The sequence below is a fragment of the Xenopus tropicalis genome, chromosome 2, assembly GCF_000004195.4.
Source record: "Xenopus tropicalis strain Nigerian chromosome 2, UCB_Xtro_10.0, whole genome shotgun sequence".
Lineage (NCBI taxonomy): Eukaryota > Metazoa > Chordata > Amphibia > Anura > Pipidae > Xenopus > Xenopus tropicalis.
Window position 1 is genome coordinate 49389038 of NC_030678.2, and position 6000 is coordinate 49395037.

Here is a 6000-nt window from a genome sequence, read left to right on the forward strand (position 1 = left end):
TAAGTTTGGTAAATTCTTATCTGGTAAGATTTTATGATAGATAGTTTACCAACGCACTAACTTTATGTGGTTTGAGAAGTAATGTACACCAATGATATTCGTTACTTAGAAGGCCTGTCAAAAGATACAGTCCATTTACCCTGAGCAAATCACACAGCGGTTCTTCGTCCATAAATGCCATATTAAATAGAGCACCAGTTTTATTCCTACCAAGTTTAGTGTGACTGTTTGCTCTTGCTCTTTTTTGTACAGGGTACATGGAACACTCTCAAACTAGCCAAAGATTAAATGAAATGAAAGTATCATACTCCATATTTTAATAAAATAGTAACTATGAACAGAATGCTAAAACCTTTGTTTCTGCATGTGCTGATACCAAAAAAATTAGGTAATAAGCAAGAATATGCAATGGAGAACCATTGTATTTATGGGAGTTATTGCTTATGAATAGTAAAGGATAAGGGTTAAAAGGGCCTTGTGGGAACAGCTGTTTCTGATAACACTTCTGCTCATAAAACCGTAAGCAAACTTTTCTGTTAGGGCTCTGGCACACGGGGATATTAGTCGCCTGCGACAAAACTCCCTGTTCGCCGGCGACTAATCTCCCCGAGTTGCCGCCAGTTGCCATCCCACTGGCAACAATTTAAGTCGACGGTGGGCTTGCAACTTACATTGTCGCCGGTGGGATGGCAACTGCCAGCAACTCGGGGAGATTTTTTTTAGGTTATTGATAAACTTTTTCTAGGTTATTGATGAAATCAAACTTCAAGACTACACTCTTGACAATTTGGTGCTTTTTGCTTTGTGGCAACAGTTTGGAGACAGGCTCTTTCCTCTTGTCATGCGCAAGGATCCTCCATATTGAATGGATTTGCAGAGATGGGAATGGAGGAACTTGACTGAGCTGTACTGAGCCCTGACCATACCCAACTGAAAAAGTGTGGGAGGAATTGGAATAAAGACTGCGAGCCAGGCCTAATCAGCCAACATCAGTGTCAAACCTCACTAATGCTCTTGTGGCTGAATGGAAGCAAATGCAAAATCTCTCCAGAAGAGTAAAGGCTGTTATAGCAAAAAATGCAGTACCAACTTCAAAAAAATAAGAGTGCTTTGGGAATGAGATATTAGGCAAACAGGTGTCCTCATACATTTCACCATTTGGATAGTATAATGTATGTCAGAGAATAATGTCTATTGCAGATACACTACAGTATCCCTCGGCTGTTAGCTGACTAAAATATGTGCCATTAGGCACAGAATGGAATTAATAGGTATGTGTACACCTCAGCATTGTGCATGCTAACATAAATATGACAGAAAACCATCATTTTCTGGTAGGCAATGATAAGGTAACTGACCCTGACATAACTGGTGGTAGGATTGGCATGTGGCATAGTCAAAGGGGTCTGAAAAACTTAGTTTGAACTAGGTGTGGTGAAATTGCCCACTTTTCTTTATTAAAAATAATATCTGAGCTGATCAAAATTTTCAAATTTAATTCTGGCCAGACTAAAAACCTGGTTGACGGATCATCACCTCTTCTTGTATGACCATGCTGCTCTGGTGACTAGTTGACCAGGTTTCATAGAGACTTATACAGTATAACTGGGTTGCTGGCCCCAATATCAACAATCCCAAATACCACTATTTTCTTAAAGCTACACCTTATGTTTACCTATATCGCTCAACCCCTGCAAGTAGGATATTTTTTGGGTGTTTTTACACTGGAACTTTCTTTTTCATCTTTAACCTAATTATTTTTGCTTGGGGGATCCAACCACTCATTGGGCATGAATGTCATTGCAAATGTGCAACCACTATAGTGATCTGTCTCCTAATAAGTGCAGAGGTTTGGCTCTTAATCTCAGTGTTATTTCCATCATTGAAAATGCACCTCATGGCTAATGCCACACAATGCATATGGTGTATACATGCACCTGAATTAATGGAATACGCTTGGGTGCAGGCACATGTAACCAATATCTGCATAAAAAGACGAGACTCTGCATTTTCTAGCGTTTTTATGCGGATATTGGCTACATGTGCCTGCACCCGAGCATATTCCATTCATTCTGGTGCAGGCACAGGTAGGAGCGTATAGTGTGTATTCTCGGCAAGCATTTTTTGGCTTGCCGAAAATATATGCCATATGCATTGTGTGGCATTAGCCTAAGGTGTACAAAAGAATCATTCCTTGTGGAACTCTTGTTGTGGTGTTATTTTCACCACTATAGGCACCCATTTTTTATAAAACCATCTCCCATTATGGCTGTGATTATTCTTGCAACAAAATTAACTCCGCTTCCATGTTTACTAAGCAAGTGTAGCAGTTAGTTGCAGCATTGGTTCTTGACAGTTTTTGGCTCAATCTGTTATAAATCTTGCAACTTTTTTTGGCGCCACTGCCAATGGCCACAATAATGAATAGTTTACATAAAATAGTATTCATTAGGAATTTATGAAAATATAATTACGGCCAATAATACATTTACATCAGTCTTCCCAGCTGCTCATGTTAAAAAACCAACTTTACATCTCTCCCACTATATCATTTCTGGCTTAATTTCACATAATGGGCTTAATTTCACTCTCTGGGTGGTGATATAAATTGGAGACAATTTTGTGTGTACTTGTCTACCATTCTGGCGATAATCTTTAGCAAACCTTGCGAGATAACTTACATAGCATAAATGCAACAATAAGCAATAATAAATATATGTACCAGAAAAAGCGTAAGTGAAGTGCTATTCCTTTATTAAAACTTGCATTTTTTCTGATGCAGGCTATTATTGCTATCGCACTTAAGTAAACGGACGCCATAGTGAGGTGCAAGCATTAGGTGCTATATAAAGCCCTATCATGATGGGCATAAGTGTGCATGAAACTGCTCTTGGATCTCTGACAGATTCTGCATATTCAGGCCTTGCAGGGAGCCTCACTATAACTGCCATAAAAGGCACAGGATGGTGGATAAAAGGGAGTCTAACAACTGTACTCAGAAATCTTCTGCCTTTTATGTTTTTAAGGAATAATCATTCATTATTTTCACCCTATGCCCAGTAGAGAGCAGCAAATCCATACAAGCTTTTCTTCGAGTGGGAGAGGCAAGCAACAAAAAAACTGCGTGGTCTTTGTATCAGCGACAATATCATGGCTATTATAGAATTCAGTAGAAAGCAGAAAGGACATAACAGTGTTTATTTGTAATAGGTTCGTACAAGTCCCATATTCCAAGTCTGCAGTGCACCAATATCTCTATGATACTGAGTATTGTTATATAGTATCAGACTAGAGAAAATGTTGTAGAATACGGTTATGGCAATTCACTAATTTTGTGTTTGTGTGTGGTACTGTAATATTACCTGCTTAGCCCTAAAATGAACCTTTAATATGATGCAAAATGTGATATTGTGAGAAAGTTCATTTGCTTTTTGGTAAGGGACCTGTAATTCAGAATGCTCCCATAGGATTATTTTGCCCCCAATAAGGGTTAATTATATCTTAGTTAGGATCAAGTACAAGGTACTGTTTTATTATTACAGAGAAAAAGGGAGTATGTTGCCTTGAGAGGAAACTTCCGTGACTTCCGTGATCGCGGCGCTGCATATGCCATCCCACAGGTGATTTAGATTGTAGCCGGTGGGATGGCATTGTGGGAGATTAGTCGCCCGCGACAAGGGAGATATGTTGTGCGGTGACTAATCTCCCCATGTGTCACAGCCCTTAAGGCTAAATGTTTGTTTTTATTAATATTCACTCAGACCTGTTCCCATTCTTTTTCTAGTATGTTCAAATCACTAACTGGTTGTTAAGATAAGATGTGACCTAGCAACCTGATAACAGTTCGTATTCCAAACTCTGCGAAACTGCAAATTGTCTTAAATTACCACTGTTAACATCATAATAAAAATTAATTTCAAGGTTAACTGCTACTTTAAATTAGCCTTTTGGGAGCCATTTACTATCCATTGGATTTTTTTTCAGATTTTTATCGTTAAATGTCACGCAAAAAAACAATTGCGCCTTTTTTGACATTTACTTTGTGTCCAAACAGCTAAAAATCCAAATTTGACAATTCATGTAGAATTTGCGTAGAATCAATGGCAGAAGATCCTTCTTTTGCTTCAAAACGTTAGAGGTTTCAGATTTTTGCCGCTGTTTTTTTGTGCAACAATTTGAAAAAGTTGCGGTTTTCATGCGAAAAGTCAAAACTATTTGCGACTTTTCTCATGCTGACTTTTTCTGTTCAGACTTTTTAGTAAATGTCAGGCATTCGTGGAAACGAGTTTATACGAATTGTTAAAAAAAATGAGAAATGTTAGCGTTTTAGTAAATGTGCCCCTTTGTGTCTCCAAATTGAAATATGATATTACAGGGAATGGTAAATGAAGCCTTATATTATTATTATACTTACATATATACATATATTATACATTACGTTATATGCACAGTATGTGTGGATTCACAATATCTTTGACAGCAGACATTTTCAACTTTCTCATCTCTTAATATGTTGAAGCGCGCAGGGGGCTGTACTTTAGCAGTAGGGAAAGCTTGAGGATTTGGGTTACGCCACACATTTGATGGGTAGTTAATGAAATATTAATATTTATTAGGTACAGTACAAAAAAAAAAAAATATATATATATATAAAGCTTTACAGTAGGAGCAAAACAGGCAAACAATACTTTTATCAATATTTAACCTTAACCAGTCTTTTTGGTCAGATACTTTCCCTTAATTATTATCATCCATAAGACCCACCAGCTGTACAACAGAGCCATTCAGATCATCCAGAATGTTGGCTGGTAATGAGTCTGTCAGTAGCACAGAAAGGGGTGGAGGCACATAGAACCCTTGGTGAGCCTCGCACTTCTCACAGAAGCCACTGACAAAGATAATCATAACATTCTCTATGGGGCAGTTTTTATTCCTATGTAGAATGGCTGAAAATGATCGCAGCTGTTAGAGTAGGTTTAAGCAAGCCAGGATGAATACAAGTTTATTATGATTTTTATTTTGAGCGTGGGAATAATTACAGCTGCCAGTATTCTGCAGAACTGCATGCTGAAAGGAGTGTAAATCTAAAATGTTCGGTTGTTTCTTACAAATATATGGCATAACAACATCACCAGGCAGATAACTTTTGTAGCCTCGCCACCTCCACTGTAAAGTACCATTTGCTTTGCCTTAGGTAGGGATTTCTTTCTTCCAGTCTATAGGGTTGTGGTCTCTTGTCCTTCAGTCATGTCAGTGTAAAGAACCATATTCAGCTATTTGTTTGCTTTAATAACCACTAACCTGCGATATGTAAAAGTTGTAACAACCCCTCACATGTACCTCATCTCCAGAGATGAGCAAACATTCCCGCTAACCTTATTCTCCATGTTTTTCTAGTTTACCTGCACATGTATGCATTTTTTTGTGTGTCGTATCTGTGTTTTGCGCTGAACCTTCCGTAATTTTTAGTAATCTTACTGCCTACAGTTGCACAGTCTGTTGTCCATTAGCATTTATGTTTTTTTTTTTCAAATGCATAATGTTGCGCCACCAGTTTGCTACCTTGTCTCCTACTTTTCTATGTGGAAATATCTGACATAGAACGTATTGTTTAACATCATTTATTAAGTGTTATTAATATAATGCCAACACATTTTTGCATCACTTTACAAAGATTATACATCATTTACTGCTGCAGAGGAGATTACAATTTAAAGGACATGTAAACCCCACACACAAAAATGTAATCAGTGAAAATGTAATCAGCCTCTCTGAAATCTTTCAATACCTGCCACTCTGGTTGTCCAGAGGTTAATAGTAAGACTGCAGCATCCCCTTAATCACTTAAATTTACTTCTCCTCCTGTAACCCACTCGGCCCCCCCTAGGGAATTTGCTTTAGCTGTTGGCTTGTGGGCATGCTCAGTTGTTCTAAGCTCAGATTACTAAACACGCCCTCCAGTCTAGCAGCCAGTAAAGAGTTGGCATTGCTGGTTCCCAT